We start from the raw sequence: 15121 nt of genomic DNA, 5'->3' as shown, positions 1-15121 counted from the left end.
CGTACACCAAAAGGCTGCAGGTTTGATTCCTGGTCAGGACACATGCCCAGGTTTCAGGCTCAATCCCCAGTAGGGGTATGTGCGAGAGGCAAATGATCGATGGTTCTCTCTCACATCAATCTCTCTCTCTCTCTCTTTCTCTCTCCCTTCCCCTCTCTCTAAAATCAGTAAAATCATATCCTCGGGTGAGGATAAAAAAACACTCTCCCCAACCAGAGCACTGACAGTCTACTCTTCCTCCTGAGGGGGCACATGATAGTTCAGGTGCACCTCCCTCATCCATCCTCCCTGGGATAGCACTGCACGGGCTTAATGATGGAAATGGCCAGATTTTCTTTGGACTCTGTCTCAGTTAAATTTTCATCTCTCTTATCCACCAGCATAGGACTGGTTTCCTTCTTACTGAGATGATGACCTTCCGTTTTCCAGAAAAATCACAGGCTACTAAATAGCTATTCATCTGGCCAACTTTAACTCTCCCTCAAATCCTCAAGTCACCAGAGGAAGAGAACTTAATGAACAAGTAAAGAATTATGGAACGGGAAGGAACCTGGGTAACCCTGGTCCAGCCCTCAAACTCAATTATGTAGACATCGCATTGGGCTGGTCCACCCTACACCTTCATCTGTGACTGTGTGTTCTCTACCCAAACTGACCATACTGCTTCCTTCGTCAGCACAGACTTCCAATTCCTTAATCATCATCATTGTTTGTTCTACATTTCTTCAATTCCTGTGACCTTTACTAGAGGTCATAATCAAAATGGACTCAGTAGATGTGACTTGGCCAGGGCCACCTCCTCCCTACCACACAGTTTGAGAATACAGTCACCTTTATAGTTCCTTCTCCAGACACATTTCTTTCTTTAAATAGAACACGAAGGGGCACTCATCATTCCTCCTGTCTGTCCTACAACACGTCCAAAGAGGGCTGCTTTTGTTCCTTGACCACGCACTTCCCAACACTTCTCCAGCGAGCATTTCTTGAGCAGTTACTGAGTGCCGGGTACCAGGCCAGGCAGTGAGGGTACAAAAGTAAGACGAGGTCCCTCGCTTTCAGAATCCGCCGTCCTGTGAGGGAATCAGAGAGGTGAGCATACACCTGAAGCAGTGGGCTATGTGCTGTGACCACACTTTCAGAAGATGTCAGAGGAGCAGAGGAAAAGCACCGGCAGTGAAGGAGAGAGGATGTAGTGAGCCTTCAGGACCAGCCTTGTGAGCCAGGGAGGAGGGAGGCATTCCAGGCTGAGGGCACAGGACCATTCAGCTCCAGCTGTGGACACATGGCCTGAGATCAGTCTGTGAAGGAAGCAGCTGCGATCTCCTGCTGGAATGAGGTCCCAGGCTCAGAGAGAATTAGCAAAGAACACGCTTCTAACCAAGGGATAACAGCTGTTCAAAACAAAACGCAGGGAGGCCAATGATGGGAAAGTTCGAAAACAGATGTGTAGAGATTCTGGGAAGAGGGTGGCAGCAGTAGTCCAGTATTCCCCCTGAACACCGCACAGAGCAAGGGAGACAGCAAAACCGAACCTCCATGGAAAACACCCACAAAATCTAGGTGGCAAGGTGTCTGAACCAAGCCCCAAATACGAGCAGGTAGAACAAATCACCACCAGTCACGAGATCTGCACAGTCCCAGCACCTCGAGAGGAAGTGGAGGGAAGCCTCGGGCCTCTGAGAGACCTGAGCATCCCAAAATAATCAACAGCTGCTCAGTAGAAACTTTCTAGTTCGGCAGGCAGGCCCACTGTGAACTGCAGCTGAAAATGCTGGTTCTGGGGCTCTCTGACAGCTGGTGAGTACAAGTTCACAGAAAACACTGAAGGGGCTGAGTCTGGGCCCTGAGGAGTCCCAGACATAACAGGGCAAAGCTCCTTTGGGAGACAAAACTCCACTTTGCCACAGTGCAGTATTTTCACAACAAGAGGTGTGTTTCTTCTGTACACCCAAGTTCTAAATCACTGCCTTCTCAATTGTCTCTTGGGCATATCAAAATAATAAAACTTTCTAAGTGTCTTTTCACTGGCCACGAACCCACCCACTCACCCCCAGATTCACCAACTCAGTCCACTTGCTAGGAGTTCATCAGAAAGCCTAGAATGAAGTGCTCACCTCTCCCTACAAAATGAGACTGCTGAGTAACCACCGCCATGTGCCATTCTAAGCAGCATGGAGATCTCGTCCTTGTTCCAATAAATTAACAGTTTCCTCAAAGATGTCCCTTATCAGCTATTTGGAAACGTTTATCACTTAAGATTTTTCATGCAATGTCCCTTCTACCATGCAGCTAACAATTCTAATAAGATGCCAACGACGAAGTGATTTCAGTAAGTCTTAGTCAGAGGTTCCAAAAGGACTGAAAACTCTGTTGCCCGGCAACAGTTTATTCTAGCAACACTCAGAGGAATTGCTATACCGTATCAAGTACCTTTGTAAGCTCTTGTACTTCATCCAATGCACCCAACGGGTTCAATAAATTCTAGATTTTTTTATGAAGTCATCTGCTCTTTGCCATGCCTCAAAATAAAGATTTTACTGCTAGACAACACCCTTTTCCACCTTTAGAAGAAACCTTCTTGCCAATACCTTTACAAACTTAGTCCACAATATTAATCCAAGGAGGCAAAATGGAAATTTGCTTGAAACAATACTCTCTCCCTTGAAGTATCCTTGTAGATCATCTGGCTTAAGCCCCAAGGCTCTGAGATGAGGTAGGTTCAGTAGAGAACTTGGCCAAGGTCTTTATGGCACAGGAAGAAGAGAAATCTGCCTATAATGCAATCCCGTGTTTTTGCAAATAGGTCTCTTCACTGAGCAAAGTCTTAGCAAAATAAATAATGTTCTCTAATGTTTTAAGTCTTTGCTTCTAATGCCTGGGTAAAGGTTCTACTCAAAACTTCTACCAGTAGAGAAAAATAATGAGACTGTTTAAGGGGCAGAAGAGAGGTAGCGAGACAGAAACTGATGATTCAAGGATCATCTTCTGAGCTGCAGAACTGACCTTCTCCAGAGCATTTTCTCAGTCCTTCAAGATTTTGCTTCCTGGCAATTGTCATTTTGGCTCAAATAAATTATTATAAGACAAAAGGAGGAAGGAAGGAAGGAAGGAAGGAAGGAAGGAAGGAAGGAAGGAAGGAAGGAAGGAAGGAAGGAAGGGAGGGAGGGAGGGAGGGAGGGAGGGAGGGAGGGAGGGAGGGAGGGAGGGAGGGAGGGAGGGAGGGAGGGAGGGAGGGAGGGAGGAGGGAGGAAGGAAGGGTCCTCTAATGTGTGCAACGACCTTCCCTTCATCAATGACACTGACTTGCATCTCTCAAATTCATTCTCCTTCAATTATCTTCTTTAACCTCACAGAAGCCCTGGATGGTAGGCATATCTTCCTCACACATAGTCAATTACACATGCACTGGTGAAATGCAGTTGCAAGAGGCCACGCACCCACTCCAAAACTTACCAACCACACGAGAGAACAAATCTGACGCAAAAACTTATTCAGGGCCACCCGTTCATAACAATCATTGAAAACAGCAAAGTTCACCACATGGGGAAATGTCTTGATAGTAAGAACTCACTAACAAAAGACATAAATATAATCAGAGAGTGGAGGGGGGAGAGGGACACACATCATCACTGACAATACAGAAAATGTGCAGCCCTGGGCAGTTAGGCTCAGCGGTTGGAGCGCTGGCCTGCAGACCAGAGAGTCCCGGGTTGGGTTCCCGCTAAGGGCACGCACCTCGGTTGCGGTTTGTCCCTGGCCCTGGGGGGGGGGTCGTGTGGGTGGCAGTCAGGGAATGTGTCTCTCTCACATCGATGTTTCTCTCTCTTCCCCCCTCTCCCTCCCACTCAATCAGAAGATAAATGCAAAAAATGTCCTCAGGTGAGGATTTCTTTTTAAAATGTGCAATTAAAAAAAGGGAGTTCATGAGAATTTTTGCAAAAACTGTCGAAAATACCTCAGAGCAAACTATAACAGATGATGTCATCCAGACACCAACTGGTGAAATGCGAAGGGAGGAAACCAAACCAAACAGGTGTAATGTTCGCCCCGACCTGGTCGCCCGGATTAAGGCCACCATCGGGCCCCACCTCTCCCGCCTCGCAGCGGTCGGGCGACTGCAAGCGTCCCGCTTCCACGAGGGCTGAGGGCCTCACAGCTGTGCAGCGAGAGTTCGTGGGCCCTGGCGAGAGCTCCATGCGTGACTTCCTTCAGGCCCCCTGACTACATCACAGCCTGACTCTCCTCATGGCAAAAAGCTGTACGTTGAACAACGTCCAATTTCAGAGGACGCAAGCTAACACCTCCACATATTCTAGTCCTGCTGTCTTCAGACAAGAGCCAGCGCGGGCCTGGCGGTGAAAGCTGCTCCCCTGCCCTTCGGCCTGAAGGACAGCTGGGCCGGGATCTCTTCCCGGGGCGCTACGGTGGGCCGGCCCCTAGGCACGCAGTGCCCAGGTGATGCGCACTGACCCTCCGGCCAATCGCCTGAACACCCCTCCTCTGTCCCGCCTCACTGACACTTGCGAGCCAACGGGAGGCCGCTTCCTTTCTCCCGCGCTAGTCGGAAGCTCCTCTGAATGGACCCTCCTTGTCCCTGACGAACAGCACCGTGTCAAACCGCGCGTCCCTCTCGGGGGCTGGCTCTCGGGGGCTGGCTCTCGGGGGCTGGCTCTCGGGGGCTGGCTCCCGTGGGCTGGCTCTCGTGGGTCGGCTTCCGTGGGCTGGCTCCCGTGGGCTGGCTCCCGTGGGTCGGCTCTCGTGGGTCGGCTTCCGTGGGCTGGCTCCCGTGGGTCGGCTCTAGTGGGCTGGCTCCCGTGGGTCGGCTCCCGTGGGCTGGCTCCCGTGGGTCGGCTCTCGGGGGCTGGCTCCCGTGGGCTGGCTCCCGTGGGCTGGCTCTCGTGGGTCGGCTTCCGTGGGCTGGCTCCCGTGGGTCGGCTCCCGTGGGCTGGCTCTCGTGGGCTGGCTCCCGTGGGTCGGCTCCCGTGGGCTGGCTCTCGGGGGCTGGCTCCCGTGGGCTGGCTCCCGTGGGTCGGCTCTCGGGGGCTGGCTCCCGTGGGCTGGCTCTCGTGGGTCGGCTTCCGTGGGCTGGCTCCCGTGGGTCGGCTCTCGGGGGCTGGCTCCCGGGGGCTGGCTCCCGGGGGCTGGCTCTCGGGGCCTGGCTCCCGTGGGCTGGCTCCCGTGGGTCGGCTCTCGGGGGCTGGCTCCCGTGGGCTGGCTCTCGTGGGTCGGCTTCCGTGGGCTGGCACCCGTGGGTCGGCTCCCGTGGGCTGGCTCTCGGGGGCTGGCTCCCGTGGGTCGGCTCTCGGGGGCTGGCGTGGACTGGCTCCCGTGGGTCGGCTCCCGTGGGCTGGCTCTCGGGGTCTGGCTCCCGTGGGCTGGCTCCCGTGGGTCGGCTCTAGTGGGCTGGCTCTGGTGGGCTGGCTCCCGTGGGTCGGCTCCCGTGGGCTGGCTCCCGTGGGTCGGCTCTCGGGGGCTGGCTCCCGTGGGCTGGCTCCCGTGGGTTGGCTCTCGGGGGCTGGCTCCCGGGGGCTGGCTCCCATGGGTCGGCTCCCGTGGGCTGTCTCTGGTGGGCTGGCTCCCATGGGTCAGCTCTCGGGGGCTGGCTCTAGTAGGCTGGCTCTGGTGGGCTGGCTCCCGTGGGTCGGCTCCCGTGGGCTGGCTCCCGTGGGTCGGCTCTCGGGGGCTGGCTCCCGTGGGTTGGCTCTCGGGGGCTGGCTCCAGTGGGCTGGCTCCCGTGGGTCGGCTCTCAGGGGCTGGCTCCCGGGGGCTGGCTCCCATGGGAAGGTTCCATGCGTCGCGATCCTTTCTCTCAGAGGGCACTTACCCAGACAACTGAACGTGAAGAGAAAGGAGCGGGAGCTCTCCCGGCGCCCACAAAGTCCACAGAAATCAAATACGTGACTGCAAAACCCACACTTAGGGATTTCAAGTGCAAACATGTTGTGGCTGGAACAAGACAGCTTGTTCGGGCGAAGACAGGCGCGTGCGTCCGAGCGGAGCCCCCTCTGCCCCAGCGCAGGAGGCTGCCGGGCGCTCGGCGGGCGCGCTCCTGGCTGCCCCGAGGCCTCTTGTCCCTCTGCCACCGGCTGGAGGGCATCATGGCCACGTGTTAGCAAAAAATGCCACCTTCCTTCCAAGCCACACTATTTTAACCAAAATTGAGAATTTTTTTTTAATGCACTTTTCAGACACAGAGCGATCCGAGAGAAATTTTCCCCATAAAAGGACAAAATAGTATAATCTGCATTTTTCTTCAGCAGCCCTTTTCAAGTGTGACCTTTAGGAAGCTCTCCCAACACCGGGGAGGAAAAGAACTTTAATTAAAAGAAAGGGCAGCAAAGACGCCTAAGGAAGGGAGAAGGGTTTTACCTTGCATTGGAGCAAGGTGGATTTTCTCAACGCTCCCGGTCCACCAGGACAGAATGCAAATCCCGGGCCCAGGATTAGACAGAGCACACAAGCTGAGGGCCCTGAGGCCGGGCACAGCCGAGACACCTGCGTGTTGGTAGAACTCCCTCGGACTGCCAGTGCCAGCATGACCGGTGCCTTATCTTTGCCAGAGCGTGAGGCTCTCTCTGCTTCCCGGAAATTTAAAGCAACACTTTATTCCACCTTCTCTAGCTCCCACCAACAGTGTCCGAATACTCTTTTGTGGAAAAGCACAAATTAAACTAAACTCTAGCCTTGCTTCCCTCCAATAAGGAGGCTCTATTCAAAATCATAATCGAAACGCTCAGGAGGATTAAACTTGGAAAAGCTAATGCATATTAGGACATGAACTCAAGCTTTGGCGGAATGAAAATGCTGTATCTCCCTGTAATGTGCTTAGCAGGAAAAGGCTCATCTGCCCCCACACTGTGCCCCACTGGGATTTCTATGCAGATAACACTGACTAGATGAAAGTAACCTGAAATGTAAAGCTCTTTCCTGAGAGTAACACACTGTCATCACAATTTTGACAAGGAGAGAAGAAAAGAAAAGGTCCAGGGTGCAATGTATCAAGATAATTCAGAATGGGATGTCTCAGACAGCCCTGGAGAATAAAGGGGACAGGAAGAGTCCCCTAGGAAACAGAGTGTATCCCAAAGGAAATGTCACCAGCAAGATAAGCCTTGCTTCCTTCTACACAATCCCCAAGCCCAGTCTTCAGGCTTTATCCACAGCGTTCAAGGTTAGAAAGAAAAAGGGAATATCCAGTGGTCCTGAAACCACTCAAAGAGCAGTGAGAGTGAGTTCCTATAGGAACAGAGTTCTGATCCGGAGGGGAAGATGTCATTAGCTGAAGCACACACGTGCTTTAAAAATCACAGATTTGCAAGTGCTCCAATGGACAGGCTCTTCTCTTTCACCTCTGAGGAGGGTGATGACCCACAACCTAACTGCCAAAGTATTTCATGTGAAAAGTAACAGTCCTCTGGGTCTAGAATACTTCCCTTTTGGGAGCTGATAAAAAGCATAACTGGATGGCTCCTCAATGACTATTTCCTTTTTCCAATTTACAGACAATAAAACACAAAGTTCTGGGAGTTTAAACAAATGGAGATGTAAGCACCACCACGGTCAAATTACAGAACAGTCCCATCACCCTGAAATCTCCATCACCTGAAACCTGTCCATCCCCCTAGACTTCTTTCACTTCCCGTAGTACTTTCACTAAGTCCATCCAAGCTGCTGTAATTCAGCGAGGTCCATCCCTTTGCATGGCCTAGTTGCAGTCATGATATTAATACACCTAAGTTTGTGTATCCACTCACCAGCTAAAGAATCTTTGGGTCGCTCATAGCTTTTAGCAATTATGAAAAAAAAAAAGCTTTATCATTTTTGGCATGTCTTCCACATACTAGTTTTCATTTCTTTTGGGTAAATACACATCTGAGTGGGACTCCTGAATCGTATGATAAGTGTGTTTAACTTGGAAAGAAACTGCCGAGATATAGTATTGGCAGGTTTTTTAAGCCATTCCAATTGACAGAGAGTGGTTTTTCATTGTGGTTTCAATTTGGATTTCCTTAGTAACAAATGATGTTCAGCACCTTAGGCTACTTGCCATCAATATATCTTCTTGGGTGAATTATCTGTTTAAATCTTTTCCCCATTTTTTTTAATGGATTGTTTCCTTTCTTATTACTGAGTTCTGAGAGTTCTATATATTTCCTTTCTGGGTATGTGACTTAAAAATATACCATCCTGGTCTGTGGCTTATTTTTTTAATAGATTTATTTTTTAGAGTAGTTTTAGGTTCACAGCAAAATTGAAGGGAAAGTCCAGAAATCTTCCAAATCTTCAATGTGATGGATTATCTTCTCATTTTCTTTCTTTTTTCTTTACTTGAGAGAGGGAAGGGGTACAGGGAGGGAAGGGAAAGAGAAAAGAGAGAGAGACTTGTTCCACTTATTTATGCATTCACTGGTTGACTCTTATATGTGCTGTGACTGGGATTGAACCCACAACCTTGGTGTATCAGGACAAGACTCTAACCAAAAAAGCTATTCGGTCGGGGCTCTTATTTTCTGAACAGTGTCTTTCCTTTCATGAAGTCCAATCTATCTTTTTTTTTTTTTGGCATATCATGCTTTTGATACTATATACCTCAGAAATTTTTGCCTAAACCACAGTCACAAACATTTTCTCCTATGTTTTCATCTAAAGGAAGAACAGCTAATGTGCCATTCCTTTCAGGACAGTTTTACTTGTGAAGCAGTTATATAAGTGCTTCAGTGTCTGATAATTCCAATATCTGGGTCATCCCAGGGCTGGCATTTGTTGATTGCCTTTTGCATCAAGAATTCATCACATTTTTCTGCTACATTGTGAAATTTTAGGTACAGAATAAAATTCTGAATATGAAGTTGCTTAGAGTCTTACAAAGTTGTTTGAACTCTGTTAGAGATCCTCTAGTGGACATTTTATGGTTCCACTTCTTTGTTCCAGTTTATCGGGCAATCAGTCTGGTTAGGTTTCATCTTCTGTGGGTCATGGTTCCAATGTCACCTCAACTCTCCAGCTCTGGCGGCTTGGTCTGTGTCCTCCGTGCTCAGCTCAGGCCACTTCACACACAGGACAGGACCCCTTCAGCTCTTTGCTCTCTAGGACCCTCCCAATCCCCTGGACCAAAGGCAGGGTTTCTCCTGGGGTTCCAGGTGCCCATGTTGCCCTGAGGGCCAAGCAGAGACAGAAAAAGAGCAATAAAAAGGAGCATTCTCCTACAACTCTTGGGACAGCAGGGCCACTTTTCCCCCAGTCCCCAGGCCAGAAAGATGGGATTTCTACAGCTACTTCAGCTGCTGACGCTGCCAGCTACCCTGGCTCTCCAAGGAGGTTGCCCCTGGGCCCCGTGACTAAAAGAAAGAAAAAATAATAATAACAGAGGGACACCCCTATACTTTCCAGTCTGCATTTTCCTGGTTTTCTGGCCAGAAAGATGGGATTTCTCTAGGATTTTAGCTGCAGCTCTGCTGAGAGCCTGCCCTTGGCCCCAGGCCAGAGAGAAAAGCAAAACAATGAGAAACTCGTCCCACGGTCCACTTACAGGTTACTTCTCTGGGTTTTCACTCCTTCTCAATTTGCCAACTTTTCCTTACTTTTCTGAGCCCTCAAGTAATCACTCCGTCCAGTTTCCCGTTGCAGTCAGCAGGAGAAACCGCCATAGTGGGCCACCTTCCTCCTGGTCGTGGCCTCCCAGTCATTTCGGGGTTACTGGCCAAGGCTGCGTCTCTTGACCACTTCGCATCAGGAGAGGATCTGCACACCTGAGCCCCCTCGAGGGCCACCTGATGATATTCCCGGGGTAGAGAAAACCCCACCACTGACTCTTGTAAAACCATGATAGTCAGAGCGCATTTTATCTTCCTCATAGGTCAGTAGCGACTTAGGTCAGACCCTTGCAAAAGAGGCAGGATAGAAAAACAAAACACCCCAAACCTCTAAGCATCCATACTTCACCTTCCCTCCCAATCGCACCGGACTTAAAAGGCCAGGAGGGTGGCTAAGCACTCGTGGAAAAGAGCTGCCCGTCAGGTTTGGCAATCAAGGCTAAGCTACTAATCTACACATGGTCAGGCTTTTAAGGCATCAGAGAAAGAAACCAGGTTAGGAATTCTGGAAGATGCTTCTTTCTTTGGCAGAGGCATTTACACTCATTCTGACTCTTTTTGTTGATGGCGAAATAGAGGACAGTGTCCAGGGAGGAGCCCTGAGGGTGGGTTTGGTTCCAGAGGTATAACTAAACTACCCTCCCTTCACTGCTTTTAGTTGTAATGGGAAAAGCATAAAGCTGCTAACAGGAAATGAATCTGAGTGTCTCCAGAATACCGGAAGTTACACCAGACTTCAACACGGAACCCCTTCCCACTCACAGCAACGGCTACACTGCACCCGCCTCGGTTCGATGCGGGTGGAAAACGACAGTGAACAAGGCAAACTCCCTGCCCTCGTGGAGCTCACTGGAGGAGTCGAACAACAATCAGATGAACAAATACATACATAACGTTTGTATAAATACAAAAGACAGCGATTTCAGTAGTGACAAATACTACAAAGATAAAGTAGGGTAAGTGGCCGGACAATAACGAGGGCACTGCTTTACATAGAAGAGTCAGGGAAACCTCTTCCAAGACAACATTTAAGCAGAGAGCCAGACTGGACAAGGGAGCAGCCATGCCGGGTTCCGGGGGGAGAAAGCAGAATGTTCCAGGCAGCAGGTGCACGAGCCCTCAGAAGAGAACAACCCTGCCACATTGGAGAATTAGACATGAAGCACGTATGCTACATGGGATTGAACTTGGAGGAAAGAGCAAAGTAATGCAGCCTAAGAGGCAAGCAACCATCAGATCACGAAGGGCCTTGTAGGGCATGGCAAGGAACTCAGATTGTATCCTAAATGGTGGGAAAGCAGACCTACAGAGATATAAACACGCAAGGATTTATCTCACTATCTTTTTCAGTCTCCATCCCAGCCAAAAAAAATTACTTTCAAATTCAGACCTAAACCCAATGTTCAAATCCACTTCAAACTCAGTCTTAATAGATCAAGAAGTCAAAAAAAAAAGAGTCAAATCACAAATTTAAAGATGAATAAAGCAAAACCAACTATTTTTTAAAAACCCTCATAGACAGACAACAGTGTGGTGATTACCAGAGGGAAAGGGATGGAGGGGTAGAAGAGGGTAAGGGGGGGATAAATAGTGATGGAAGGAGACTTGACTTGGGGTGGTGAACACAGTACAACAGACAGATGATGTATCGTAGAACTGTACACCTGAAACCTATATAATTTTATTAACCAATGTCACCCAATAAATTCAATTAAAAAGTTAAAAAATAATAATAATAAAGATAAAATAAAGGATAATCCATTCCCAAAATAACATTATATATTTCATAAATGATCATCTCAAATGCCAAATAATTCCTTTTCTACTAAAAAGGAAAACTGAAAAGCTACAGTTAGCTGTTTAACTTGTAGTTTTATTATAAAATTCTTCAAACACAGTACACTAAATCCCCAGGTACCCATAATTCAGCTTCAACAATTACAAATAATCTGCAAATCTTGTTTTTAATCTATCACCTCCTACTTTCTTCATGCAAACACACACACACACACACACACACTCTTTTCAATGTATTTTTCTTCTTTATTGGTTTTTTTTTTTTTTTTTTTTTTTTTTAGAGATAGAGGAAGGGAGAGGAAATAGAGAGAAACATAGATCAGAGAGAACATCAACTGGCTGCCTCCTGCATGCCCCCCACTGGGGGTTTAGCCCACAACCTAGGCATGTGCCCTGGCCAGGAATCAACCAGCGACCTCTTGGTGCATGGGTCGGCGCTCAACCACTGAGCCACACTGGCTGGGCTCAATGTATTTTTTTATGTTTTTTAAATCTCACACATCTATCATTTCACCCATGGTATTTCATATATTAAAAACTTCTTTAAATACAAACACAACACTTTTATCATACCTAACAAAAAAAACAATCCTTTAATATTATCTAATACCTAGTCCATGTTCAAATGTCCTCCAAATGTCTCAAATCTTTCCTTTTACACTTGGTTTGTAAGAACCAGGACCCGAACATGGCCGACATGTCGAACATGCTCAGTATGTCTAAGTTTCCTTTCATCTATTTCTGTCCCATAGAATTTCCCACATTCTGGGTTTGACTAAGTACATCTTTGTTATGTCCTTGAACTCGTCCTTCTATCCCATTATTTCCACACACTAGTAACTGGATCCCGGGGCTTGATTACAGTCCAGTTTAGCATCTATTGGTGATTATTGTTTAGATTCACTAGGAGCTGAAAATGGCAGTTTTCTAATTCTATCATTTCTTCTGCATTTACTAGGCACAATTTGTCTATTTTTTTATAACAGTTTTTTTTTTCTTTTCTTTTTTTAATCCTCACCCAAGGATATTTTCATATTTATCTTCAGACAAAGAGGGAGGGAGAAACAGACATCAATGTGAGAGAGGCACATCAATTGGTTGCCATCCGCCAAGACCCCAACTGGGGCCAGGGACGAACCGCAACCGAGGTACGTACCCTTGGCCGGAATCGAACCCGGGACTCCCTACTTAGGCCAATGCTCTAACTGCTGAACCAAACAGGCTAGGGCCTGTCTATTTTTTTTTAACTTTCATTATCAACTATTTGATTATCCTCAAGTACAAGTCATTCAGAAAAGGATAACTGCTAAATCATTTCCCTTAATGTATCAGTATTCAGAATTCCACATTGATACCTAAGAAGCCTCCAAAAGTAACCAATGGGGGAGGGAGTATCACTAAAAACTCATATTTAATGTATTTCAATCCACTGCATTCATTATTCTCATTAATGCTCACACAGTCCGGTCCCATCTAGTGGGAGCGCCAGTAACCTTGAATAGCGTCCTTGCTTTCTGCCCCGAGCCTGGAAACAGCCTTTTCCTTTAAGTGGGAAGCAGTGTTAGAAACGATCAGAGAGCTAAGAGTACTCACAGTGACTGAGTTGTCTTTGCTTCTCTCCCTTCTCAGTGGAAAATACACACTTAACCAGATAAAAGTAAATTTAAATTCATACAGATATTTCAATCCAAATGGAAAATTACAGGGTTGCCCTGGACAGTTTGGCTCAGCGGTTAAGAGCATCGGCCTACCCAATGAAGGATCTCGGGTTCGATTCCTGGTCAAGGGCACACACCTGGTTGCAGGTTCGATCCCCATCTCTGGTTGGGGTCGTGTGGGAGGCAACTAATCAATGTGTCTCTCTCACATCCATGTTTCTCTCTTTCTCTCCTTCCCTCCCTCCCATCTAAAAATCAGTGGAAAAATATCCTCGAGTGAGGATTAACCAAAAAAGTTTTAAAAAGCCTTAAAGATACTACTGAGTTTTAGAATGCCATCATTATAGTTTGTAATCAATTAAACCATCCTCATAGATTCTTTTTTAAAAATTAAGTGTTAGATTCAGATGTACTCTGAGCCAACATTTTCATCTAAACACACCTTTGTTAAGGATAAAATATTAAATGGGATATTATACAAAGCTAAAATTAAAATTAATTAATCCTGGTTTTCTCATATTACAATGTTTCATCCCATAATTGTATATTCACAGACAGGAAAAAAAATCAAGCAAACTTCAAGGCAACTGATAGAAATGTGAAGGATTCTTCTGATGTTTTTAAAATACTATATGGAAAGTATACTGACAAAGTGTGTGATGCTCTTCATGTGAGAATCCTACTCTTCAGAAATGAGAAGTTTAAAAGTTAAATAAATAAATAAATAAATAAATAAATATTAAATTCACACATTTACTGCCCTAGCCGGTTCGGCTCAGCAGTTAGAGCGTTGGCCCGTTGGACCAATGAGTCTCAGGTTCGATTCTGGTCAAGGGCATGTACCTCGGTTGTGATGGGTCCCCGGCCCTGGTCAGGGGTGTGCAGGAGGCAACCAATCAATGTGTCTCTTCTTTTTTCTTTTTTTTTTATCCTCACCCAAGGACATTTTTCCATTTTTTGTGCAGATAGAGCAGGAGGGAGAGAGAGAGAGAGAAACATCAATATGAAGGGACACATCGAGTGGCCGCCACCCGCACGACCAACCAGGGCCGGGGACAAACTGCAACCGAGGTACATGCCCTTAGCGGGAACCGAACCCGGGTCTCTCTGTACCGCAGGCCGACGCTCCAACCACTGAGCCAAACCAGCCAGGGCAGTCAATGTGTCTCTTTCACATCGATGTCTCTCTGTCTCTCTCTCTCTCCCCCTCTTCTCTTTCCTCCCAGTATATCTGAAGATAAACAGAAAAATATTCTTGGGTGAAAATTTAAAAAAAAAAAAACACACGCATTTACTAAGTATCCTTGCCTGAATTACTCTTGTCCATGACACACACACTGATGATCAGAGATAATACCCACACATCCAAAAGTTAGAAACCCCATCAACAAAGGATGACTTTCTTCTGTATCTTGGTTCTCGGATTCCTACTCTTCTTTTTCCCAATGAGTAAGACTGTACTATTCTAACAAGATAAGGAGAGGAGAAACACAAAAGAGAATGATGAGTATACATTGCTTCTCAGATTTTCCAGTGTGGTTTGAAATAATATTAACAATCTCGGAAGCCATCAAAATGGAGGAGTAAAGAATTATAATCACTGTCAAGATATCACTGTTGTTGTTTTAACCTTCGCAGCTAAGGTTTGAACATACTCAGCTCTGCATGCATTCCATGGTTGTTCCCTGGATGACTCAAGTACCAAGTGAATGTTACTTCCATTTGGAAAAATGTTAGACTTCTTACCCCACCTGCTGTTCACTGCTAAAACTGTGCTTTCGTAGCAAATCTCAGCTGTGAGCAGACACATCGTCTGTGCAACAGATAGTGCCTGGGAGTGGCCCAAAATGTTCTTTTATTTTATCCTCACCCGAGGACATTTTTTGATATTTTGTTCAGATAGAGTAGGAGGGGGAGAGAGAGAGAGAGAGAGAGAGAGAGAGAGAGAGAGAAACATCGATGTGAGAGAGACACATCGAGTGGTTGCCACCCACATGACCCAACCCACACGACCCAACCAGGGCCGGGGACAAACTGCAGCTAAGGTACGTGCCCTTAGCAGGAACCAAACCC

General features: G+C 47.3%; 1 protein-coding gene across 8 annotated transcripts in view; it reads right to left on the bottom strand.

Moving 5' to 3' along the window:
* AVEN (apoptosis and caspase activation inhibitor) overlaps positions 1-15121 on the bottom strand; it is a 168754-nt gene that overhangs the window by 137191 nt on the left and 16442 nt on the right. For 7 of the 8 annotated variants that reach the window (XR_004957122.1, XR_004957130.1, XR_004957129.1 and 4 more), the window contains exon 1: positions 832-1067. The exons of the other annotated variant lie outside the window; for it this stretch is intronic. The gene's annotated coding sequence lies outside the window, so the exon portion shown is untranslated. Of the gene's footprint in view, positions 1-831; positions 1068-15121 lie in introns of those variants that run through there. 8 annotated transcript variants of the gene reach the window in all.

This window comes from Molossus molossus, unplaced genomic scaffold (genome assembly GCF_014108415.1).
Source record: "Molossus molossus isolate mMolMol1 unplaced genomic scaffold, mMolMol1.p scaffold_m16_p_1, whole genome shotgun sequence".
Taxonomy (NCBI): Eukaryota; Metazoa; Chordata; class Mammalia; order Chiroptera; family Molossidae; genus Molossus; species Molossus molossus.
Note: the sequence above shows the minus strand (reverse complement) of the source record. Positions and strands in the feature narration are given on the sequence as shown.